The sequence below is a fragment of the Apodemus sylvaticus genome, chromosome 7, assembly GCF_947179515.1.
Source record: "Apodemus sylvaticus chromosome 7, mApoSyl1.1, whole genome shotgun sequence".
NCBI classification, from domain to species: domain Eukaryota; kingdom Metazoa; phylum Chordata; class Mammalia; order Rodentia; family Muridae; genus Apodemus; species Apodemus sylvaticus.
The window spans coordinates 30181514-30209349 of record NC_067478.1 but is presented as its reverse complement, the minus strand read 5'-3'; positions in this window follow the sequence as shown (position 1 = coordinate 30209349).

The window sequence follows — 27836 nt, the reverse complement described above, 5'->3', positions numbered from 1 at the left end:
CTGAGTAGAAATGATGAGTCACCATTTTAAGTTGTTTACACGATTTATTTTGTTAGAAGATTTAAAGCAGTTGGACATCTTAGCTCTAGCTCTTGTTCCCTAAATATCCATGTAGGGGCAAGCACTTCCTTAGGTACATTGACAGAGACAGAGTTTTTATTTTGTTTGTTTTAGTTTCCATAGTCACATGATTGACAACGTAAAATACTATTTATATAAACAAATAAGAACCAACAAACAAAACCTCACAAGAACTTACATGGCCATAAAAATTCATTTGAAAATGGTAGTTTCTCCTTCAGATGCTCAGGTAGGTGGCTTGTACACCTCATTGGCTGACTATTTTGTTGTGGGACTACTCTAAATGAGCCTTTGTAATGGGAGTTTATAGGGTGTTTATAACACTGATTCTATTCAAGGAGATATGAATGGCTCAATTTGCATTTTTCTGCATGCAGACCTCCAGTTGATCCAGCATCATTTGTTTAAAATGTTGTCTTTTAACCACTGGATGTTTTTAGCTCCTTTGTCAAATACCAAGTGACCATATGTGTGAGTTCTTTTCTGGATCTTCATTCTATTTGTTTTATTTTTTTTTTTTTTACTTTCTATATTTTTTTGTTTACATTCCAAATGATTTTCCTTTTCCCAGTTCCCCGCTCCCAATAAGTCCCATAAGCCCTCGTCCCTTCACCCTTTCTCCAATCAACCCCTTCCTTCTCTGCCCTGCTACTCCCCTACAATGCTGGATCAAGCCTTTCCAGGACCAGGGTCCTCTCCTTCCTTCTTCTTTGGAATCATTTGATATGCGAATTGTGACTGGAGTATTTAGAGCTTCTGGACTAATATCCACTTATCACTGACTGCATTCCATGTGTGTTTTTTGTGATTGGGTTACCTCACTTAGGATGATATTTTCCAGTTCCAACCATTTACCTAAGAACTTCATGAATTCATTGTTTTTAATTAATGAGTAGTATTCCATTTTGTAAATATACCATATTTTCTGTATCCATTCCTCAACTGAGGGACATCTGGGTTCTTTACAGCTTCTGGCTACTACAAATAAGGCTGCTATGAACATAGTGGAGCATGTGTCCTTATTGCATGCTGGGGAATCCTCTGGGTATATGCCCAGGAGAGGTATAGCAGGGTCCTCAGGAAGTGTCATTCCTTTCTGAGGAACCAACAGACTGATTTCCAGAGTGGTTGTACCAACTTGCATTCCCACCAGCAGTGGAGGAATGTTACTCTTTCTCCACATCCCTGCCAACTCCTGCTGTCTCCTGAGATTTTAATCTTTGCCATTCTGCCTGGTGTGAGGTGAAATCTCAGGGTTGTTTTGATTTGCATTTCCCTAATCACTAATAATGCTGAACAATTCTTTAGGTGCTTCTCAGCCATTCGAAGTTCATCAGGTGAAAATTCTTTGTTTAGCTCTATACCCCATTTTTAATAGGGTTATTTGACTTTCTGGAGTCTAACGTCTTTAGTTCTTTGTATATATTGGATATTAGCCCTCTGTCGGATGTAGGGTCGGTGAAGATGTTTTCCCAATTTGTTGGTTGCCTTTTTTACAGTGTCCTTTGCCTTACAGAAACTTTGTAATTCTATGAGGTCCCATTTGTCAATTCTTGATCTTAGAACATAAGCTATTGGTGTTCTGTTCAGGAACTTTACCCCTGTGCCCATGTCCTCAAGGGTCTTCTCCAGTTTCTTTTTTATTAGTTTCAGGGAGTCTGGTTTTGTGTGTTAGGCATCAGAGGGAGGAGTGGTCCTGAGACTGATAAAGGCTCAATAGATGCCAACAAAGGAAAATCTAGAAGGGGAGGGGTGAGTGAGTCAGGTGGAGGGGCATATACTTGGAAGCAGGGGGTGGGAAGAGGGATTGGGGGTTTTCGGGGAGGGGGGAACTGGGAAAGGTTTTAGCATTTGAAATGTAAATGAAGATTATAAAAAATTGAGTCTATTCACTAATCAACAACAGATTATAGTGAACAAAATTGATAGACCACTATGAAAATGAACAAAAATTTATTATCAGAAAAACTCAAGACAGCAGTCATATTTCTTAGCCTGTGTCTTTATTAACAATAAAATTATGCATAGAATGGGAAAACAGGTAAAGGACAGACATCCATGAGTTTCCTGAGTTTCTTTGCATTTGACCTCCATATTTTATTCCTGACATTCAAAATGTTGCCTAGGAAACATCAGTTGCACAAAAGGAGCTATATCGTGATGAATTATCTGTGTTTAATGTTTTAATAATTATATTGGAGATATGATGTTCTCTAGCACATATGGTTTCATAAATCTACAATTGTGTTTTCATATATCATAAGCAAGCTATACAGCCCAGGTAGTTCTGTGTGCACCTTAGGTGCTAACTATGCTTGAGCAGTTCTTCATTTTACTCATAAGGTACACTCTTTCCTTTGAGAGTAAGAGAAAAGAACGCTAACCATTGCTCATTATTTTCATGAGTCATACTGAAAAGCAGTCACTTCTTCCCAATCTATCACTAATCTGATTAGTGAAAATGATGAAGGAGAGATTCTAGTAGGAAAGTAACTCTACAACAAGTACCTCTAGATTCATCCATTATTTATACCATGTAATTTATATAATCTGCTGGGTGTTTAAACACCTAAGGAAAAATTAAAAGTTCATAACTATTGGTTCTAAAAAACTACTTGTAAATTTTCATGTGATAAGAAACCAAATAACCAAAGGGAACATAGGAAATCGATAAATACAAAATTATTAGATCTGGGGAGTAAGACCCACTGTGGTGCTCCGTTTTAATGTAAACAATTTATACATATTTAAATTATCTTATGGCTGACCATATTATTTTGTACAATATTTTATTAGTGAAATAATTGGTAACCATTCTGGTAAAATAACACCTCTTTGGAAATATATATTTATTAATTTAAAACTAATATATCATTTATTTTTTGAATCTACTTTATATGAGCCTATAAAGTTAAGACAAGATCTCACCTGAGAATATAAAAATTGTATTCAATGCAATACCCATCAAAATCCCAACTCAATTCTTCACAGAGTTACAAAGAGCAATTATCAAATTCATCTGGAACAACAAAAAACCCAGGATAGCTAAAACTATTCTCAGCAACAAAAGAAAATCTGGGGGAATCAGTATCCCTGACCTCAAGCAATACTACAGAGCAATAGTGTTAAAAACTGCATGGTATTGGTACAGTGACAGGCAAGAGGATCAATGGAACAGGATTGAAGATCCAGAAATGAACCCACACACCTATGGCCACTTGATCCTCGACAAAGAGGCTGAAAACATCCAATGGAAAAAAGATAGCCTTTTCAACAAATGGTGCTGGTTCAACTGGAGGTCAGCATGCAGAAGAATGCGAATTGATCCATCCTTGTCTCCTTGTACTAAGCTCAAATCCAAATGGATCAAGGACCTCCACATAAAGCCAGACACTCTGAAGCTAATAGAAAAGAAACTGGGGAAGACCCTTGAGGACATCGGTACAGGGAGAAAGTTTCTGAACAGAACACCAATAGCGTATGCTCTAAGAGCAAGAATTGACAAATGGGACCTCATAAAATTACAAAGTTTCTGTAAGGCAAAGGACACCATCAAGAGGACAAATCGGCAACCAACAAATTGGGAAAAGATCTTCACCAATCCTACATCAGATAGAGGGCTAATATCCAATATATATAAAGAACTCAAGAAGTTAGACTCCAGAAAACCAAACAACCCTATTAAAAAATGGGGTACAGAGTTAAACAAAGAATTCTCACCTGAAGAACTTCGGATGGCAGAGAAGCATCTTAAAAAATGCTCAACTTCATTAGTCATTAGGGAAATGCAAATCAAAACAACCCTAAGATTTCATCTTACACCAGTCAGAATGGCTAAGATTAAAAATTCAGGAGACAGCAGGTGTTGGAGAGGGTGTGGAGAAAGAGGAACACTCCTCCACTGCTGGTGGGGTTGCAAATTGGTACAACCACTCTGGAAATCAGTCTGGCGGTTCCTCCGAAAACTGGGCACCTCACTTCCAGAAGATCCTGCTATACCACTCCTGGGCATATACCCAGAGGATTCCCCACCATGTAATAAGGATACATGCTCTACTATGTTCATAGCAGCCCTATTTATAATTGCCAGATGCTGGAAAGAACCCAGGTATCCCTCAACAGAAGAGTGGATGCAAAAAATGTGGTATATCTACACAATGGAGTACTATTCAGCCATTAGAAACAATGAATTCATGAAATTCTTAGGCAAATGGATGGACCTAGAGAACATCATACTAAGTGAGGTAACCCAGACTCAAAAGGTGAATCATGGTATGCACTCACTAATAAGTGGTTATTAACCTAGAAAACTGGAATACCCAAAACATAATCCACACATCAAATGAGATACAAGAAGAAAGCAGGAGTGGTCCCTGGTTCTGGAAAGACTCAGTGAAACAGTATTTGGCAAAACCAGAACGGGGAACTGGGAAGGGGTGGGAGGGAGGACAGAGGAAGAGAAGGGGGCTTACGGGACTTTCGGGGAGTGGGGGGGGCTAGAAAAGGGGAAATCATTTGAAATGTAAATAAATTATATCGAATAAAAAAAAAGAAAGAAAAAAAAGAAAAAAATTGTATTCGTCTCTTGCAAATGATAACAAGTATGCACAAGACCTGTATTAGAATTGTTTTCAAATTGCAGTCAGGTAAAAAGTGACAAACATGATTTCAGCTTTTTTTTTCTTGGACCCTGGCTTATTCTGTTTTTATTTAAATGTGTATAGAATACACATGTTAGATCTAGAGCATGTTGTTATGATCTATAGGTTGGGACCTTTTGGGGGGTCAAACAACCCTTTCTTGGGGGTATTGTACCAGATATATACATTACAATTCATAACAGTAGCAAAATTACAGTTAGGAAATAGCAACAAGAAAATTTTATGGGGAGGTTACCACAACATGCGGAACTATATCAAAGGGTCTCAGTATTAGGAGGATTGAGAACCATTGGTCTAAGAGATGGCTCAGCCCGATTAAAACACTTGTTCTGATTTGCATTTCCCTGATGACTAAGGATCACCTCACACCAGTCAGAATGGCTAAGATCAAAAAGTCAGGAGAAAACAGGTGCTGGCAAGGATGTGGAGAAAGAAAAACGCTCCTCCACCGCTGGAGGGGTCACAAGCTGGTACTACCACTCTGGAAATCAGTCTGGCGGTTCCTCAGAAAACTGGGAATGATACTTCCGGACAACCCTGCTATAAAACTCCTGGGCATATATACCCAGAGGGTTCCCTAGCATGCAATAAGGACATGTTCCACTAAGTTCATAGCAGCCCTATTTATAATAGCCAGAAGCTGGAAAGAACCCAGATGTCCCTCAACAGAGGAATGGATACAGAAAATGTGGTATATATACACAATGGATATATACACTATTTATACTATTCAGCCATTAGAAACAATGAATTCACTAAATTCTTAGACAAATGGATGGAACTGGAGAACATCATCCTAAGTGAGGTAACCCAGTCTCAAAAGAACACTCATGGTATGCACTCACTGATAAACGGATATTAGCCTAGAAGATCTGAATACCCAAGACACAATTCACATATCAAATGATGCCCAAGAAGAAGGAAGGAGTGGTCCCTGGCCCTGGAAAGGCTCAGTGCAGCAGTGTAGGAGAATACCAGGAGAGGGAATTGGGGAGGGGTGGATTGGGGAACAGTGGCAGGGAAGAGGGCTTATGGGACTTTCAGAGAGGGAGGGTCCCAGAAAGGGAAAATCACTTGAAATGTAAATAAATAATATATCGAATAAAAAAAAAATCTTGTTTTGGCAGGTGCCCTGTATTTGATTCACAGCACACTTGTAACTTTTGGTAATCCCAGTTCCTGGGGATCCAACTCCATCTTCTGATCTCTGAATGCACAAAGCATGTGTCTGAAAAGGCTATCTCTTTTCCACTGGATGTTTTCAGCTCCTTTGTTGAAGATCAAGTGGCCATAGGTGTGTTGGTTCATTTCAGGATCTTCAATCCTAGTCCATTGATCTGCCTGCCTGTCACTGTACCAATACCATGAAGTTTTTAACACTATTGCTCTGTAGTATTGCTTGAGATCCAGGATACTGATTCCCCCAGAAGTTCTTTTACTGTGGAGAATAGTTTTAGCTATCCTGGGTATTTTGTTATTCCAGATGAATTTAAGAATTGCTCTTTCTAACTCTATGAAGAACTGAGTTGGGATTTTGATGGGTATTGCGTTGAATCTGTAGATTGCTTTTGGCAGGATGGCCATTTTAGCTATATTAATCTTGCCAATTCATGAGCATGGCAGATTTTTTCCATTTTCTGAGGTCTTCTTCAATTTCCTTCTTCAGAGACCTGAAGTTCTTGTCATACAGATATTTCACTTGTTTGATCAGAGTCACACCAAGATACTTTATATTGTTTGTGATTATTGTGAAGGGTGTCATTTCCATAATTTCTTTCTCAGCCTGGTAATCCTTTGAGTATAAGAAGGCTACTGATTTGCTTGAATTGATTTTTTTAACTAGCCACTTTGCTGAAGTTGGTTATCAGCTGTAGGAGTTCTTTGGTGGAGTTTTTTGGGTCACTTTAGTAGGCTATCATATCATCTGCCAATAATAATAGTTTGACTTCTTCCTTTCCAATTTGTATTCCTTTGACCTCCTTATGTTGTCTAAATGCTCTAGTTAGTAGCCAAGTACTATATTGAATAGATATTGAGAGAGGGGGCAGCCTTGTCTAGTCCCTGATTTTAGTTGGATTGCTTCAAGATTCACTCCATTTAGTTTGAGATTGGCTACCCGTTTGCTGTATATTGCTTTTATTATGTTTTGGTATGGGCCTTGAATTCCTGTTCTTTCCAAGACTTTTAGCATGAAAGGATGCTGAATTTTGTCAAATGCTTTTTCAGCATCCAATGAAATGATGATGTGGTTTTTTTTTCTTTGAGTTTGTTTATGTAGTGGATTACATTGATGGATTTATGCATATTGAACCATCCCTGCATTCCTGGGATGAAGCCTACTTGATCATGGTGAATGATCTTTTGATGTGTTCTTGGATTCTGTTGGCAAGAATTTTATTGAGTATTTTTGCATCCATATTCATAAAGGAAATTGGTCTGATGTTCTCTTTCTTGGATCTTTGTGTGGTTTTAGTATCAGCGTAATTGTAACTTCATAGAAGGAGTTGGGCAGTGTTCCTTCTATTTCTATTTTGTGGGATAGTTTGAAGAGTGTTGATGTTAGGTCTTCTTTGATGGTCTGTTAGAATTCTGCACTGAAACCAGCTGGTCCTCTGCTTTTTTTTTTTTTTTTTTTTTTTTTTTTTTTTTTTTTTTTTTTTTTTTGGTTTAAAGACTTTCTATGACTCCTCTATTTCTTTAGGGGTTTAGGACTCTTTAGATATCTATTTGATCCCAATTTAATTTTGGTATTTCTTATATGTCTACAAAATTGTCCATTTTCCCCAGATTCTCCAGCTGTGTTGAGTTTAGACTTTTGTAGTAGGATCTGATGATTTTTTGAATTTCCTCAGTTTCTGTTGTTATATCCCCCTTTTCATTTCTAATTTTGTTAATTTGAATACTGTCTCTGTGCCCTTTGGTTAGTCCGTCTAAGGGTTTATCTATCTTGTTGATTTTCTCAAAGAACCAGCTATTGGTTTTGTTGATTTATTGTATGGTTCTTCTTGTTTCCACATGATTAATTTAAGCCCTGGGTTTGATGATTTCCTGTCTTGTATTCCTCCTGGGTGAATTAGCTTCTTTTTGTTCCAGAGCTTTCACGTTTGCATTTAAGCTGCTAGTGTATACTCTCTCCCGTTTCTTTTTGGAGGCACTCAGGGCTATGAGTTTTCCTCTTACCACTGCTTTCATTGTGTCCCATAGATTTGGATATGTTGTGCCTTCATTTTCATTAAATTCTAAAAAGTCTTTGATTTCCTTCATTTCTTCTTTGTCCAAGCTATCTCTGAGCAGCTTGTTCAGTGTTGTTCAGCCTCCATGTGTATGTGGGCTTTCTGTTGTTTTTGCTGCTATTGAAGACCACTCTTACTCCATAGTGATCTGATAGGAGGTATAGGATTAGTTCTATCTTATATTTGTTGAGGTCTGTCTTGTTACCAATTATATGGTCAATTTTGGAGAAATTACCACGATGTGCTGAAAAAAAAGGCATATTCTTTTGCTTTAGGATGAAATGTTATATATATGTTAAATCCAATTGGTCCAAAGCTTCCATTAGTTTCACTGTGTCCCTGTTTAGTTTCTATTTTCCTGATTGGTCCATTGAGGAGAGTGGAGTGTTGAAGTCACCCACAATTATTGTGTTAGTACAATGTGTGCTTTGAGTTTTAGTAAAGTTTCTTTTATGAATGAGAGTGCCCTTGCATTTGGAGGATAGATGTTCAGAATTGAGAGTTCTTCTTGGTAGATTTTTCCTTTGACCAGCAAGAAGTGTACTTCCATGTCTTTCTTGATGACTTTAGGTTGAAAGTCAATTTTACCTAATATTAGAATGGCTACTCCAGCTTGTTTCCTGAGACCATTTGCTTGTAAAATTGTCTTCCAGCATTTTACTCTAAGGTAGTGCTTGTCTTTGACACTGAGGTATGCTTCCTGTATCCAGCAAAATATAGGATCCTGTTTCCTTATCCAGTCTGTTAGTCTATGTCTTTTTACTGGGGAATTGAGTCCATTGATGTTACAAGATATTAAGGAATAGTGATTATTACTTCATGTCATTTTTGATGTTATTTTTATATTTGAGTGGTTATTTTTTGGGGGGGTTGATGGAAGAAGGTTTCTGTCTTGCTTTTTCCATGGTGTAGTTTCCCTCCTTGTATTGGAGTTTTCCTCCTCTTATTCTTTGTAGGGCTGGGTTTGTGAAAAGATATTGTGAAAATTAGGTTTTGTCATGGAATACCTTGGTTTCTCCATCTATGGTGATTGAGAGTTTGTCTGGGTATAGTAGTCTTTTTGACATTTGTGTTCTCTTAGAGTCTATATGAGATCCACCCAGGATCTTCTAGCTTTCATGGTCTCTGGTGAGAAGTCTGGTGTAATACTGATAGGTCTTCCTTTATATGTTACTTGGTCTTTTTCTCTTACTGCCTTTAGTATTCTTTCTTTGTTTAGTACATTTGGGGACAGAAGGAATTTCTGTTCTGATCCAGTCTGTTTGGAGTTTTGTAGGCTTCATGTATATTCATGGGCATCTCTCTCTTAGGTTAGGGAAGTTTTCTTCCATAATTTTGTTGAAGATATTTGCTGGCCCTTTATCTTGTAAATCTTCATTCTCATCTACACCTATAATCCTTAGGTTGGGTCTTCTCATTTTGTCTTGGATTTTCTGGATGTTTTGGGTTACAAGCTTTTGCATTTTGCATTTTCTTTGCCTGTTGAATCAATGGTTTCTATGGAATCTTCGGCATCTGAGATTCTTTCTTCTATCTCTTGTATTCTCTTGTTGATATTTTCATCTATGGCATCTGATTTTTTCCCAAGATCTTCTATCTCCAAAGTTGTCTCCCTTTATGATTTCTTAGTTGTTTCTACTTCTGTTTTTAGATCCTGGGTGGTGTTGCTCTGTTCCTTCACTAGTTTGTTTGTGTTTTTCTATAATTCTTTAAGAGATTTTTGTATTTTCTCTTTCATGACTTCTGCCTGTTGACTCAATTTCTCCTGCATTTCTTTAAGTGATTTTTGCATTTCCTCTTTATTGGCTTCTATCTGTTGACCCATATTCTCCTGAATTTCTTTAAGTGATTTTTTGTGTTTCCATTGGAAGGGCTTCTAACTTAGTCATGTTCCCCTGTATTTCTTTAAGAGATTTATTTATGTCCTTTTTTGTGTTCCTCTAGCAGCATCATGACCAGTGATTTTACATCCAAATCTTGTTTTTCTGGTGTGTTGGAGTATCCAACTTGCTGTTGTTGGAGAATTGGGTTCAGATGCTTCCATATTGCCTAGATTTCTGTTAGTAACATTCCTACGTTTGTCTTTTGCCATCTTGTTATCTCTGTCATTAGTTGGTCTTGTTGTCACTGGCTTGTGTTTGAACCTCCTGTGAGCCTGATTATTTCAGCACCTCTGGATGACTGGGTTTCCTATGGCACAGATTGCTGATGTGCTGCCCTCCTCTTTGGTGCCCTTGGGGCCCTAGTGTGTCCTGCCCCAAGCAATGCTATACTTGGGTTGTCTCTGTGAACCTGGTGCTGCTTGTCTTCTCCTTCAGGGACCTTTTCCAAGTGCTGATCCCTCTGCAGGGCAAAAGATCCCTCAACAAGGTTGGTGCACAAACAGCCCGCCAAGCTGCCCAGGCCCTGAGTCCAGGTAAAAGTCTGACAGGCTTAGGCCCAAGCGATGTTAGCCTCAAGCTATGTCTGCTAGCTGACTCTGTCTATTAGATCTCTCTGGCATCCAGTAGCCAAGATGGCAATGCGCGCCCCTGCAAGTGCTGGGCAGTCTGCAGGGCAAAGGACCTAGTGGCTTGGAGCACAGACAGCCCACCGAGCTGCCCAGGGCCTAGGTGCAGGTAAAAGTCTGACAGGCTTAGACCCAAGTGATGTTAGCTTTGGACTAAGTCTGTGTACCTGGTGTTGGTTTCTGCGTTGATTTCTGCGCTCGCTCGGATGTCCTGTCTGCTCCCTGCATTGTGGCTGCCTCTGCAGGGCTCACACGTGCGCACCCCGGGCCGCGGGCCACGGTGGAACCGTGAACCGCAATGAGACACACTAGACCAGATAGCTCCACATGGGCTTTATTTAAGAAGGGGAAGGGGTAGCTGGCGGAAAGGGAAGGGGGAAGAGAAAGAAAGAGAGAGAGGAAAGGAGCGCTGCTCAGTTATATACCAGGGGGTGACGTAATTACAGATAAAGGTGGGCTATGGAATTCTGGGTAAATGGCAGCCGTTGCCTAGGCAACAGACCTATACATTGCTTTGCAGGCGTCACAAGCTTTGCAGGCCTCAGGCCTCGGGTACCTACATTCCTGCATTTCTTTTATTAAAAAAGAAAAAGAAAAAGAAAAAGAAAAGGGAGGGGGGACCCGATGATGAAAAGGAGTGAGGGCGCCGTGTCTCTTAAACTACTTCCTGCTGTCTAGGGCCGTTGTCAATTTTGGGGTATAGATGACTTTCATCATCCGGGTCCACCTGGTGCAAGTTGGCATCAGCTACATCTGGGGACGGGGGCTCTTCCGTGGGCAGCCGCTGGTAATTCTGTAACAGAAGCTGATTAATAGTTTCGTTAGTAATTTTTTGCATTTGCTGTTGGAGGAATGTAGAAACAAGATTAATTAGGCAGGGAGCAAACAATAACACCAGGAAAATGACTAGAAGGGGTGTTACAAAAGGGAATATCCACTTCCATATAGGGTTTTCGAAAATGTCAAAGCCGGAGGTCCCATGATCTCTGAAGTTCTTTATGTCTGTCTGAAGTTCCTGGATTTTGTTTCTCACTATCCCAGATTGGTTGACATAGAAACAGCATTCTTCTTGGAGGAACAGGCAAAGACCACCTTCCTTAGCTGTTAAAACATCTAGGCCCCGTCGGTTCTGAAGCACCACAGCTGCCAAAGAATCAATCTGCTTCTGGGATGTCTCCTGGCTGGCTCGCCAGTGTTGGTTTCTGCGTTGATTTCTGCGCTCGCTTGGATGTTCTGTCTGCTCCCTGCATTGTGGCTGCCTCTGCTGGGCTCACACGTGCGCGCACCCCGGGCGCCGCCAGGCCGCGGGCCACGGGCCGCGGTGGAACCGTGAACCGCAATGAGACACACTAGACCAGATAGCTCCACGTGGGCTTTATTTAAGAAGGGGAAAGGGTAGCCGGCAGGAAGGGAAGGGGGAAGAGAAAGAAAGAGAGAGAGGAAAGGAGTGCTGCTCAGTTATATACCGGGGGTGACATAATTACAGGTAAAGGTGGGCTAAGGAATTCTGGGTAAATGGCAGCCGTTGCCTAGGCAACAGACCTATACATTGCTTTGCATGGCGTCACAAGCTTTGCAGGCCTCAGGCCTCGGGTACCTACACCTGGCACTGTCAGATTTCTCTGGCATCTGGGAGCCAAGATGGTGGAGCACCTCTCTTAACTGGATGGCAGGAGGCAGAGGTCTTATGGTGTGGTAAAAAGTGCTGCAACTCGGCCACAAGCACGCAGCCCAGCTGGCTGGTGGTGGCTAGTGGTAGCGGGCGCAAGACCTGCCTAGTCCCAGTCACCTTGATTCCACTGGCAGTGGCCCCCTCCACCGGACATGCTGCAGTTCCGAGTACCAATGTTTTCAAGTGAAACATTTAAAGATTAAAGAAGTCCTAAAAGAAGGCTAATTAAGATTCATAAAGTTCTGAGGTAAATGTCATCATATGCAGAAAGCTCCAGGGTGTTGGGAACCAGAGAGCTTGGCTCAACGCCCCCAGCTGAGCTGTTTGCACAAGTTTCTTGAGAGCAAAACATTCTGTGGCTTAGCTTGATTTCTAACTTCCTGCCCAGTGTGGTACGGACTTACCAGGTACCTGACCTATGACTATAATTGTTTTCTCCTGTTCCTTCCCTGGCCTCTAGTATATATATATATATATATATATATATATATATATATATATATATATATATTGCTGGTTTCTCAGTAAGGGGGTGCGCATTCTCCTTGCAGAATGACCTGTGTCTGTGTGTTTTTAATCCCCCTGGGAATAAACTGCTTGAAGAAGATCTTCCTGCGTTGCGTCATTCCTTGCTGGCAAGGGTGGTCGCGACACCAGGGATGCACCTTCTGATCATGTGCACCAGATTGTGGTGGCCAATTCATTTCAGTAATTCAGCTGTCTTTGTATTATCTGTCCTCCTGTGAATAAATCTTCATCCATGTGACTGTAAATAATGACAATAAACTTTTTTTATTATTTGGCTTGTCCTACATATGCTTATTATAGAGGGTAGACTATTCTCACCTTAAAATTAAAAGTTTCATAAAAGGGGAAATTTCAGGTATTTGTATGTGTGGGAGTACATTTCTAGTCACTATATTTTATTCCATTTACCTATGTTTATTTTCTGCCAGTAGCATTTTTTCCCATCACTATGTTCTTTCTATGTAAGACTGTTTTGACTACTTAGGGTTCCATTTTTCCTTGCCTGTCTATACCTTTAAAAGATCTTTTTGTGCTAAGTCCTACAGAAGATATATTTGACATCCAGGTTTATTTTTGAACTATTAAGAAAACTGGAAATGGGCCCGAGCAGTGATGGCCCACTCCTCTAATCCCAGCACTTGGGAGGCAGAGGCAGGCAGATTTCTGAGTTCAAGGTCAGCCTGGTCTACAGAGTAAGTTCCAGGACAGCCAGGGCTACACAGAGAAACCCTGTCTTGAAAGAAAACAAACAAACAAAAAAAAAAAACAAAACAAACAAACGAACAAAAAACCCCAAAAATACAAAAACAAAAAACAAACAAACAAAAAACAAAAAACAAAACAAAACAAACTGGAAATGGAGCTAATACAGATGAATGTATAAAGATACACTACTACAAGCACGTGATGGAATAATTTAACCACAGAGAAAAGTGATGCGATATTAGAAGAAAAATCTATGGAACTTGAAATTACTAAGGTAAACAGAGTAATATAGACTCAGAAAGTCAAATACTACATGATTTCTATCATAGCAAAATTCTAGGTTATTTTTTAGACATTTTTTATTAGATATTTTCTTTATTTACATTTCAAATGTTATCTCCTTTTGTGGTATCCTTTCCTAAACACCCTATCCAATATTCCCTCTCCCCACTCATCAACCTACCCTCTCATGCTTCCCTGTCCTGGTATTCCTCTATACTGGGGTATCAAGCCTTCTCAGGACCAAGGGCTTCTCCTCCCTTTGATGTCCAACAAGGCCATCCTCTACTACATTTGCAGATGGAGCCATGGATTCCTCCATGAGTACACTTTGTTTGGTGGTTTAGTCCCTGGGAGCTCTGAGGTTACTGGTTGGTTCATATTATTATTCCTCTTATGGGGCTGCAAGCTCACAAGCTCATTCAATTCCTTGTATCCTTTCTCTAGCTCCTCCATTGGGGACTCTGTGCTCAGTCCAATGGTTGGCTGAGAGCACCCACCTCTGTATTTGTCAGGTACTGGCAGAGTCTCTCAGGAGACAGCTATATCAGGCTCCTGCCAGCAAACAAAAATTGGCATCCGCAATAGTTTCTGGGTTTGGTGACTATATGGGATGGATCTCCAGGTGGGGCAGTCTCTGGAAGGTCTTTCCTTCAGTCTCTGCTCCATACTTTGTCTCTGAATCTCCTCCCATGGGTATTCTGTTCCCCCTTCTAAGAAGAACTAAAGTATCCATACTTTCGTCTTCCTTCTACTTGAGCTTAATTTTACAATGACTTGTATCTCAGGTATTCCAAGCTTCTGAGCTAATATTCACTTATTTGTGCGTGTATTCCATGTGTGTTCTTTTGTTATTGGGTTACCTCACTCAGGATGATATTCTCTAGTTCCACTCATTTGCCTCAGAATTTAATGAATTCATTGTTTTTAATAGCTGAGTAGTATTCCATTGTGTTAATGTACCACATTTTCTGAATCCATTACTCTGTTGAGTGACATCTGGGTTCTTTCAAGCTTCTGGCTATTATAAATAAGGCTGCTATGAACATAGTGGAACATGTGTCCTTATTACATGTTATAGAATCTTCTGGGTATATGCCCAGGAGTGGTAGAGCTGGGTCCTCAGGTCCCTTGGTCCCTGTGTTCAATTTTCTGAGGTACCAGTGAACTGATTTCTGGAGTCATTGTACCAACTTGCAATCCCACCAGCAGTCAGATTTCTCCACATCCTCACCAGCACCTGCTGTCATCTGAGTTTTTGAACTTAGCCATTGTGACTGGTGTGAGGTGAAATCTCAGGGTTGTTTTGATTTGTACTTCCCTGAAGACTAAGGATGTTGAACAGTTCTGTAGGTGCTTCTCAGCCATTCAGTATTCCTCAGTTGAGAATTATTTGTTTAGTTATGTACCCTGTTTTTTAATAGGGTTATTTGGTTCTCTAAAGTCTAACTTATTTAGTTCTTTGTATATATTGGTGATTGAGAGTTTTGCTGGGTATAGTAGTCTAGGCTGGCATTTGTGTTCCCTTAGGGTCTTTTTGACATCTGCTCAGGATCTTCTAGCTTTCATGGTCTCTGGTGAGAAGTCTGGTATTATTCTGATAGGTCTGCCTTTATATGTTACTTGTCTTTTTTCCCTTACCTCTTTTAATATTCTTTGTTTTGTGCATTTGGGGGTTTGATTATTATGTGTATTGTGTCACATGATGAATTACTGCTCTGGTTCAGTCTATTTAGAATTCTGTAGGCTTCATGTATGTTCATGGCATCTCTTTCTTTAGATTAGGGAAGTTTTCTTCTATATTTTTGTTAAAGATATTTACTGGCCTTTTAATTTAGAAATCTTCACTCTCTTCTATCCCTGTAATCCTTAGGTTTGGTCTTTGCATTGTGCCCTGGATTTTCTGGATGTTTTGGGTTAGAAGTTTTTTGCATTTTGCATTTTCTTTGACTTTTGTGTTAATGTTGATTATGGTATCTTCTGCACCTGAGATTCTCTCTTCTATCTCATGTATTCTGTTGTTGAGGTTTGCATCTATGACTCTTGATTTCTTTCCTAGGTTTTTCTGTCTCCAGAGTTGTCTCCCTTTGTGATTTCTTTATTGCTTCTACTTCAAGTTTTAGATCCTGGATTGTTTTGTTCTGTTCCTTCACTTGTTTGTTTGCATTTTCCTGTAATTCTTTAAGGGATTTTTGTGTTTGCTCTTTAAAGACTTCTACCTGTTTATCCTTGCTCTCCTGTATTTCTTTGAGTGAGTTATTTATGTCCTTCTTGAAGTCCTCATTATCATGAGTTGTAATTTTAAATCCAAATCTTGTTTTTCTGCTGTGGCTGTGTTGGGGTAACCAGGGCTCATTGTTGTGGGAGAACTGGATTTGGATGATGCCGTTTCACCTTGGTTTCTGTTGGTAATTCTTGAGTTTGCCTCTTGCCATCTGGTTATCTATGGTGTTAGCTGGTCTTGCTGTCTCTGACTGTGTAATATCCATCCTGCAAGCCCTTTATATCCTGGGTGTCCAGTTCTCTCTGGGAGGAATTCAGAAGGATCCTGTCCCCAGCTGATCCTTGGTTCCGGTGGCCTTATGGCTCTGATCAGATTCTGCTTGGGCCACGATTTTGAAGAGAAGTGGTGGTCTTACCTGTACATACAGGTATGCAGGCACTCCTGGGAGACCAGCTGTCTTGTGGCTATATTTGTGTATGTAGCTCTATGGCCCAGGATCAGTTCTGGGCACAGACAGAAATCCAAAGACTCTTGTCCCAGGCTGCCCCTGGGTTCTTGTGTCCTCAAGGTTTTGGGCAGGTTCTTCTGAGCAGCAGAGTTGGTTCTACCTCCATTCCCAGTCCTCTCAGCACTCCTCGGATGTTAGCTTTCTCCCTGAGCCACCTGGGTATGGAGGCTCCCACCTCAGGGTTCTGGGAGGGTTCTTCTGATCAGCATGGCAGGTCCTAACTGAGCACAGGCCTGTCCACACTCCTGTGACGCTAGCTATCTCCCTGTGCCACCTGGGTATAGAGTCCTATGGCAGGGACTTTCTCCAGCTAGAGACAGAAACCAGAAGGCTCAAGATTCTAGGTTTTAATAAACACACACAGATGTGTGCACACACATGCACATACACACATATATATTATAAATGGGTATATTTAATGTAACCAGAAAAAGGACTATAAAATGAGAAAACAAGAACTTTAACAGGAAGGCACAAAAAAAAAAATACAAAGAACAGGTAATAAAGCAGACAAAATAGTAGGGTGTTCTATTTTTATTTCAATTGTAGTGAAATACCAAAACAGAAAGTGACTTAAGGGGATAAAGTTTATTACTGCTTGTAATTTCAGGTTATATTCTAACATTGAACAAAAGTCAAACCATAAACTTCAAAGAGTTACTCACTTCACATCCACAGTTAAGAGCATAGAGAAATAGATTTATGCATACTTACATGCTTGCTTTCTTCTGCTATGCTTAATTAATTTTTGGTTAAGTCAAGTTGATAATTAAAGCTCACTTTCACAGGGGTCCAGTACAGTAGGAAGACAACCAAAATTCACCTAGGAACAATGTATCAATGAAGAACTTTCTGCTATTAGTTGGCATGGAAACATGTTTGTGGAAATTTTCTTAATTTAATTAAGTAATATAATACACTGATCACTGTCGGCTCCACCACATTTTATGAATGGGATCTTAATCATAACATGAAGGGTAGAGATTTGGGAAGAAGAGAACCAGATGTTGAAAAAGCAAATTATATCAAACCCAAAATGAAAACTATTATTATGTGGACATTGACAACAACAACTTATTATAATTACATGAGAAAAATTAAATAAAAATAAAATAAGTAAATAAACAAGCCAAATTAACGAGAATTAATTTGGAAGAAAATGAAATGATAAATCTCAGTATTAGAGAACATTCCAACACATGGAGGTCTTGTGGTCATAACTGCATGCAATGCCCAATAAAGAGAAGAAATAAAGAAATGGCAAATTATGGAAAATACAAATATCTGTGATAGACTTTTAATGTCATACTTAAGGAAGGTTTGAAAGTAGGTGGCAAAGCATAGGGGACTTGACAAGGAAATGAACTATTTGCTTTGGATTACATAGCACCCATGTAGAGTGGTTTCTTTTTCTTTTTTTTTTTTATTCAATATAATTTTTTATTTACATTTCAAATGATTTCCCCTTTTCTAGCCCCCCACTCCCCGAAAGTCCTGTAAGCCCCCTTCTCTTCCCCTGTCCTCCCACCCACCCCTTCCCACTTCCCCGTTCTGGTTTTGCAGAATACTACTTCACTGAGTCTTCCCAGAACAAGGGGCCACTCCTCCTTTCTTCTTGTACCTCATTTGATGTGTGGATTATGTTTTGGGTATTCCAGTTTTCTAGGTTAATATCCACTTATTAGTGAGTGCATACCATGATTCACCTTTTGAGTCTGGGTTACCTCACTTAGTATGATATTCTCTAGGTCCATCCATTTGCCTAAGAATTTCATGAATTCATTGTTTCTAATGGCTGAATAGTACTCCATTGTGTAGATATACCACATTTTTTGCATCCACTCTTCTGTTGAGGGATACCTGGGTACTTTCCAGCATCTGGCAATTATAAATAGGGCTGCTATGAACATAGTAGAGCATATATCCTTATTACATGCTGGGGAATCCTCTGGGTATATGCCCAGGAGTGGTATACAGGATCTTCTGGAAGTGAGGTGCCCAGTTTTTGGAGGAACCGCCAGACTGATTTCCAGAGTGGTTGTACCAATTTGCAACCCCACCAGCAGGATGTCCTCAAGGGTGTTCCTCAGTTTCTTTTCTATTAGCTTCAGAGTGTCTGTCTTTATGTGGAGGTCCTTGATCCATTTGGATTTGAGCTTAGTACAAGGAGACAAGGATGGATCAATTTGCATTCTTCTGCATGCTGACCTCCAGTTGAACCAGCACCATTTGTTGAAAAGGCTATCTTTTTTCCATTGGATGTTTTCAGCCTCTTTGTCGAGGATCAAGTGGCCATAGGTGTGTGGGTTCATTTCTGGATCTTCAATCCTGTTCCATTGATCCTCCTGCCTGTCACTGTATCAATACCATGCAGTTTTTAACACTATTGCTCTGTAGTATTGCTTGAGGTGAGGGATACTGATTCCCCCAGACTTTCTTTTGTTACTGAGAATAGTTTTAGCTATCCTGGGTTTTTTCTTGTTCCAGATGAATTTGACAATTGCTCTTTCTAACTCTGTAAAGAATTGAGTTGGGATTTTGATGGGTATTGCATTGAATCTGTATATTGCTTTTGGCAAAATGGCCATTTTAACTATATTGATTCTACTGATCCATGAGCATGGGAGGTTTTCCCATTTTTTGAGGTCTTCTTCCATTTCCTTCTTCAGAGTCTTGATGTTCTTGTCATACAGATCTCTCACATGTTTGGTAAGAGTCACCCCAAGATACTTTATTCTGTTTGTGGCTATTGTGAAGGGGGTCATTTCCCCAATTTCTTTCTCAGCCTGCTTATCCTTTGAGTATAGGAAGGCCACTGATTTGCTTGAGCTGATTTTATAACCTGCCACTTTGCTAAAGTTGTTTATCAGCTGTAGGAGCTCTCTAGTGGAGTTTTTTGGGTCACTTAGGTAGACTATCATGTCCTCTGCAAATAATGATGACTTCTTCCTTTCCAATTTGTATCCCTTTGACCTCCTTATGTTGTCGAATTGCCCGAGCTAGTACCTCAAGTACAATATTGAAACGATAAGGAGAAAGGGGGCAGCCTTGTCTGGTCCCTAATTTCAGTGGGGTTGCTTCAAGTTTCTCTCTCCATTTAGTTTGATGCTGGCTACCGGTTTGCTGTATATTGCTTTTACTATGTTTAGGTATGGGCCTTGAATTCCTGTTCTCTCCAAGACTTTAAGCATGAAAGGATGCTGAATTTTGTCAAATGCTTTTTCAGCATCCAATGAAATGACCATGTGGTTTTGTTCTTTGAGTTTGTTTATGTAGTGGATTGCATTGATGGATTTCCGTATATTGAACCAACCCTGCATTCCCGGGATAAAGCCTACTTGATCATGGTGGATGATCGTTTTGATGTGTTCTTGAATTCGGTTGGAAAGAATTTTATTGAGTATTTTTGCATCGATGTTCATGAGGGAGATTGGTCTGAAGTTCTCTTTCTTTGTTGGATCTTTGTGTGGTTTTGGTATCAGCATAATTGTGGCTTTGTAGAAGGAATTGGGTAGTGTTCCTTCTGTTTCTATTTTGTGGAATAGTTTGAGGAGTATTGGTGTTAACTCTTCTTTGAAGGTCTGATAGAATTCTGCACTGAAACCATCTGGTCCTGTGCTTTTTTTGGTTGGAAGATTTTCTATGACTCCTTCTATTTCTTTAGGCATTATGGGACTGTTTAGATGGTCTAGGTGGTCCTGATTTAATTTTGGTATTTGGTATCTGTCAAGGAAATTGTCCATTTCCTCCAGATTCTCCAGTTGTGTTGAGTTCAGGCTCTTGTAGTAGGATCTGATGATTTTTTGGATTTCCTCAGTTTCCGTTGTTATATCTCCCTTTTCATTTCTAAGTTTGCTAATTTGGATACTTTCTCTGTGCCCTTTGGTCAGTCTGGCTAAGGGTTTATCTATCTTGTTGATTTTCTCAAAGAACCAGCTCCTGGTTTTGTTGATTCTTTGTATAGTTCTCTTTGTTTCTACTTGATTGATTTCGGCCCTGAGTTTGATGATTTCCTGCCTTCTACTCCTCCTGGGTGAAATACCTTCTTTTTCTTCCAGGGCTTTCAGGCGTGTCATTAAGCTGGTATCCTCTCTCCATTTTCTTTTTGGAGACACTCAGGGCTATGAGTTTTCCTCTTAGCACTGCTTTCATTGTGTTCCATAGATTTGGGGATGTTGTGTCTTCATTTTCATTGTTTTCTAAAAAGTCTTTAATTTCTTTCTTTATTTCTTCCTTGACCAAGGTATCATTGAGTAAAATATTGTTTAGTTTCCACGTGTATGTGGGTTTTCTGTTGTTTTTGTTGCTATTGAAGAACACTTTTACTCCATAGTGATCTGATAGGAGGCATGGGATTAGTTCGATCTTCTTATATTTGTTGAGGTCTGTCTTGTGACCAATTATATGGTCGATTTTGGAGAAGGTACCATGAGGTGCTGAGAAAACGTATATTCTTTGCGTTAGGATAGAATATTCTATATATATCTGTTAAATCTAATTGTTCCAAAGTTTCAATTAGCTTCATTGTGTCCCTGTTTAGTTTCTGTTTTCCTGATCGGTCCATTGAGGAAAGTGCAGTGTTGAAGTCACCCACAATTATTGTGTTAGGTGCAATGTGTGCTTTGAGTTTTAATAAAGTTTCTTTTACTAAAGATGGTGCCCTTGCATTTGGAGCATAGATGTTCAGGATTGAGAGTTCTTCTTGTTGTATTTTTCCTTTGACCATCAAGAAATGTCCCTTAGAGTCTCTTTTGATGACTTTGGGTTGAAAGTCAATTTTATCTGATATTAAAATGGCTACTCCAGCTTGTTTCCTGAGACCATTTGCTTGTAAAATTGTCTTCCAGCCTTTTACTCTAAGGCAGTGTTTGTCTTTGACCCTGAGGTGTGTTTCCTGTAAGCAGCAAAATGTAGGGTCCTGTTTACATATCCAGTCAGTTAGTCTGTGTCTTTTTATTGGGGCATTAAGTCCATTGATGTTAAGAGATATTAAGGAATAGTGATTGTTACTTCCTATCATTTTTGAAGTTATTTTTTAAATTTGATTGCTTAACTTCTTTTGGGTTTAATGAAAGGTTACTATCTTGCTTTTTCCAGGGTGAAGTTTCCCTCCTTGTATTGGTGTTTTCCTCCTATTATCCTTTGTAGGGCTGGGTTTGTGGATAGATATTGGGTAAACTTGGTTTTGTCATGAAATATCTTAGTTTCTCCATCTATGGTGATTGAGAGTTTTGCTGGATATAGTAGTTTTGGCTGGCATTTGTATTTTCTTAGAGTCTGCATGAGATCTGCCCAGGACCTTCTAGCCTTCATAGTCTCAGGTGAAAAGTCTGCTGTGATTCTGATAGGTCATCCTTTATATGTTACTTGGCCTTTTTATCTTACTGCCTTTAATATTCTTTCTTTGTTTAGAACATTTGGTGTTTTGATTATTATGTGACGGGAAGTATTTCTGTTCTGGTCCAGTCTGTTTGGAGTTCTGTAGGCTTCTTGTATATTCATGGGCATCTCTCTCTTTAGGTTAGGGAAGTTTTCTTCCATAATTTTATTGAAGATATTTGCTGGCCCTTTAAGTTGTAAATCTTCACTCTCATCTATGCCTATAATCCTTAGGTTTGGTCTTCTCATTGTGTCCTGGATTTCCTGGATATTTTGGATTACAAGCTTTTTGCATTTTGCATTTTCTTTAACTGTTGAGTCCATGGTTTCTATGGAATCTTCAGCATCTGAGATTCTTTCTTCTATCTCTTGTATTCTGTTGTTGATATTTGCATCTCTGTCCCCTGATTTCTTCCCAAGGCCTTCTATCCCCAAAGTTGTCTCCCTTTGAGTTTTCTTAGATGTTTCTACTTCTGATTTTCGATCCTGGATGGTTTTGCTTAGCTCTTTCACTTGCTTGTTTGTGCTTTCCTATAATTCTTTAAGAGATTTTTGTTTCGTCTTTCATGACCTCAGCCTGTTGACCAAAGTTCTCCTGTATTTCTTTAAGTGTTTTTTTGCGTTTCCTCATTATTGGCTTTTGTATTCTCCTGGATTTCTTTCAATGATTTTTGTGTTTCCCTTGCAAGGGCTTCTAACTTTTGATCCTTTTTCTCCTGAATTTCTTTAAGTATGTCCTTCATGTGTTCCTGTACCAGCATCATGACCCGTGATTTTAAACCCAAATCTTGTTTTACTGGTGTGATGGGGTATCCAGGACATGCTGGTAGAGGAGAATTGGGTTCAGATGTTGCCATATTGCCTTGATTTCTGTTAGTGACGTTCCTGCATTTGACTTTTGCCATCTAGTTCTCACTGGTGTTAGTTGGTCTTGTCAGTGCTGGACTCAGCAGTGCAAGCTGCCCCTTCCCAGGTGGCCTCTGGTGCAGAGATTACCTTCTGCACTGCCTGGAGACAGGTTGCTGTTGCCCAGGCTGCTCAGATCCCGAAGCAGACACTGGAAGGCTCCTGCTGGGGCCCGCTGGATTCACTGGAGCACACTGACTTCTCCCAGCTGGCTGCCTGGAAGCCCCTCTTGCCTCTTGCAGGACCTGGAGATGTAGTGTTGCTGCCCAGGCTAATCTGGATCCTAAAGCAGAGAGAGCTGAGGGCTCCAGCCAGAGGTCTCAGGACTGGGACCCAAAGTCTGGGCCACAGGAGCAAGCCCTGTTGTGAGCTCCCAAACTGCCTCTGGGTGCACAACAGGTCTCCCGCACTTCCTGGAGACCGAGCGCTGTGACCCTGACCGTTCAGATCCTAAATCAGGCACCCGAAGGCTCCTGCTGGGGCCCGCTGGATTCACCGGAGCACACCGACTTCTCCCCGCTGGCCGCCCAGAAGCCCCTTTTGCCTCTTGCAGGACCTGGAGTGGTGTTGCTGCCCAGGCTGTTCTGGATCCGGAAGAGGAGAGAGTTGAGATGAGGGCTTCTGCCAGAGGCCTCAGGACTCTGTAGAGTGATTTCTAACACCTGTAAATCCTTTCTCACGTGCAGCCTATTAGACTGACTTAGCTATCACTAATAGAAAAACTTTCACTTATATTATCTTGTCACACAACCTAAAACAAAATAACAAAAAAAAAAAAATCTATCACCCAATACAATCTTCATGGGATTTCTTTGGAGGGTTATTTTTTCTCTTTTTCATTATTATTTTTATCATCATCATCATCACATATACACATACATATCTTGCCTAACTGATAATTGTTGTAGTTCCTAAGTTTGACAGCTGAGTAGGACTATTGATTGTTTCTTTTTCTTGGCACCTTGCAAAGTACCTCTTTTACTATGAGTGCTAGAAATAAAGGAGGAGGTTTTCTAGTCATTTCCAGCTAGATTTCTTTAAGTCTTTTGTCCAAAGTATGTCTGTTTCTTTAGCAATGGATACATACTAACTGAAGGAATATTTGTAAAGCTTTCTTATTTATGATGCTACTGTTACTGATATTTTTTAATCATCCAATGTAGTATAAATAAGTCAAAAAGAAGCAAACACACTCTGAAAAATAGCATTCAGTTCTAGATATCATAACACAGATCCTACAGGCAAACACATATTATTGAAAAAATTACTTATTAATCATATGGAAATGTACTTTTTCATTGAATTTAATGTTTACAATATTATCTAACTTCATCATCCATACATTAAATTATGTTCTTTGAATTATCAAGAGTGTGGTATGCCTTAGAAATCAATGACCTATCATAGATTGTCTTGATTTAATAACTAAAGCTTAATTTCTCTGTCTCACATATATTTGAATCGTTAAAAAATTACCCAAAGAAAAGTTCTCAAATGTATTAGGTAAGCATTGAATCCAGTGGGACCATCACCACTACAAACTGAAGGCATCACTTTGTTAAATTCTTATACAAATGATACTTGAAAAAAATAAGGTGCTGTGTATGTGTGTGTGTTTCTGTGTGTTTCTGTGTGTGTTTCTGTGTGTGTTTAGAGGGAGAGAGAGAAAGATAAGAGAGAGAGAGAGAGAGAGAGAGAGAGAGAGAGAGAGAGAGAGAGAGTCATAAACAATCACAGAGACAGAGACAGAGAGACAGAGAAAATGACATTATTTCCATTAGGGAGAAAATTCTGCTCCCAAACTATCTAACAATGACAAGCATATCTGGCATGAAATACCCCTTTTTGATCTGTTGGTAAGAGAACTCAAATAGAGGACCAAAACAATATAGGCCATTTAGTGAACTCCAAAAAGTTGAAGGAGAATCCCTACTGAAGAAATACCATGCAATTCAGACACAGAACTCAGAGAGATCAAGCTGGATGTGAACTAAAGACCTATCAATAAGGACTAACTTTTGTAAAGGTAACTTGAAGTGTTTGGGGTACCATGGTTTCATTTTGTAGGCGTTTTCTAGTGACTGCCACAGATTGACTAGAAATTAACATTAACAGATTGCCCTGTTCAAAGAATTATCAGGTCAATGGCACCATAATGTTTCCAGTTAATCAACTTCACTTGTGCCCACAACCTGATCTTTTACAGGTGTCTTTGAAATGTATAGGATACTTTAAGAGTTGCATAGGGACTCACATAGATTGAATCAATAATCAAGAAGCCTGCATGGGTCTGTATTTATAACCTCTGCATATGTGTTATAGATGTGATTTTCTTATGGGACTCCTAATAATGGGAGGAGCAGTGGTTTGGACACTTTTGCCTGCTTTTGGCAGCATTTTCCTCCTACTGGGCTTCCTCGTCTACCCTTATTATGAGGAGAGGTGCCTAGTCTTGTTGAAACTTGTTATGCTATGTTTGGTTGATATGCCTGGAAGGCTGCCCTTTTCAGGAAAGGGGAGGTAAGTTGTCAAGGGAAAGTATAATGGAGAAATTGCATTTGGGATGTAATATATGAAAGAAGAATAAAATATGAAAAAGTTTTCGAAATGTTATGTCTACCTAGATGGATCTAAAAATGATACCAACAAGTATTTGGTTTTGGTAGTTACCTGCTCTGATTTCCTTTTTCTATTTTTTTCTTTTTCCTTCTTTTTTGTCATAGAACAAAGAATTGAACAGAGACACCTAAGTGGTAATGAGAAAAATTAGAGAACTCAATGTGAAGGTTCCTCAGAAAATTGGAAATAGATCCACCTAAAGACCCAGCAGTACCACTCTTGGAAATATAACCAAAAATTGCCCCCACCATGCCACAGGAGTACATGTTCCATGTTCATAGTGGCCTTATTTGTGACAGCCAGAAGCTAGAAACAACCCAGATGTCCCATGACAAAAGAATAGATGCAGAAAATGTGGTTCATTTACACAATGTTATACTATCAGCTATTAAGAACAAGGACATACTGAGTTTTGCAGGCAAATGGATGGAACTAGAAAATATCATCCTGAGTGAGGTAACTCAGACTGAAAGCACATGCATGGTATGTACTCACTAATATGTGTATATTGGCCACAAAAAAGTACAGAATACTCAAGGTACAGTCCACAGAACTCAAAAACTTCAACAAGCTGAAGGGCCCAAGTGAGGATGCCTAAGACTCACTTGGGAGGGAAAAGAAAGCAAACACAATTGGTGTGGGAGGGAGAGATCTTAGAGGGATAGTGGACATGGTGTTGGGAGGAGAGGGGAACCTGATCTGGTATTGGGTGAGGGAAAAGAACTGAAGCCCTGAGGGCGAACAGAAAGAATGGAAACAGGCAACCTCTGGAGGTAGGAGGTTGGGGGGAACCCTCCAGAATGTACAAGAGTCCTGAGAAGTGAGAGATTCTCAGGACTCAAAGGGAGTGACATTAGATGAAATGCCAGACAGTAGGGAGAGGGAACTTACAGAGCCCACCTCGAACAGAAAGACAGGGCACCAAATAAGGGAGGGGGTTGCCATCCCACATTCAAAACTCTCATCCATAATTGTTGCTGTCTGAAAGAACTACAGGGATGGAAATGGAAAGGAGCCTGAGAAAAAGAAGGTCCAGCAATAGGCCCAATGTAGAATCCAGCTCAAGTGGAGGTCCCAAGGCCTGACATTATTACTGAGGCTATAAAGCACTCACAGAAAGAGACCTAGCATAACAGCACTCTGGAAGACCCAACAAGCAGCTTAAAGAGTCAGATGTAGATGTTTGCACCCAACCAATAGACAAAAGCTACTCATAACTGTGGTTGAATTAGGGAAAGCATACTCCAGCTGATATGAAGCCTCCAACACATATATAGCAGGGGACTGCCAGGTCTGTGTTCAATCAAATGCCCCAGGGATTTAGAGGTCAGATGTGGTAGGTGGTGGGCACATCCTCATGGAGACAGGGAGATGGGGAGGAGGTATGGGATGTGGAACTGTTGGAGGGTGGATGGGGGTGGAAAAATATCTAGAGTGTAATAATATAAAGAAAAAAGAAAAACAATATAAATAGTAATAGAAAGAGCAAGATAAAGCAATGGCAAAATTTCAATGGATCTGAGTTTATGGAGTCATTTGTGTGGTATATAGGCTGTCTGGATAATTTCTGGGAGGAACTTCCTGGTGTATGCTCTACCTGTTAAATGTGACTAGGGATGCCCAGCCTCATTATTTGTCAATGGATTGTTTCCTATGTTAAACTGGTAGCTCTGTGTAAGGTCTTTCACATTCTCTTTCTGCCTTATCTTCAGCCCCATCAAGATTATCTGATTTTTGAGAAGGATTAAAACATTCTCAAAACCTATATCACTGCCCATTACCAGATATTCTGAATTATCTGGCCATTAGGCATCAGATATACATAACTGAATAAAATATTTATGAATATTTAAGACATTATTGTTTGTCTAGAATTTGACTATTGCTATTGATACAACTTTAAGCAAAGAATAGATATGACTGGTAAGGAAGACTTTTATACCTCTAAATATGACTTTATGTTATTTTTACGGGAAAATAAGGTAGATAAAAATTAGAAGATTATCCTGTTTAAATAGCCTTCGTGTAAGATCAACTAAATCCTGGCATTGTTGATTTTCTTGATTACTTGGTTGGATTTCATCATTACTGTAATTATTTCTTTTTTGAAATTGTAGAATAATGAAGTGGGAACTTCTAGTTCTTTGGAAAGTTAGTTCAGTCAGATGATGTTTTGCTGGGGAAGACATTTGAAAGGATAAAGCAAACACATGAAAGAATGTTTTCCTAAAGTAGACACAAGTGAAATGATTTTTGATATAGCAGACACATGGAAGGACCTGTGATAAAGCAGTATAAATGTGACCCAAAGGCAGTGGGAGATGAGCACTGAGCATTGGTTTGGTTTGGTCTACCTCGGTATTCACTTAACACATGCATGAATTAATTCGCCTTACATTGCATTATTGAGCTTAACTTGGGGTAATGCTGCCATTGAAAGGAACTCACCAAAGGGTGTGAGGTTCCCACATAAGTTTTCCACTTCAGAGGCCTTACTTTAGGCCAGTCCACGACCTGACATTTTCTTGAGGA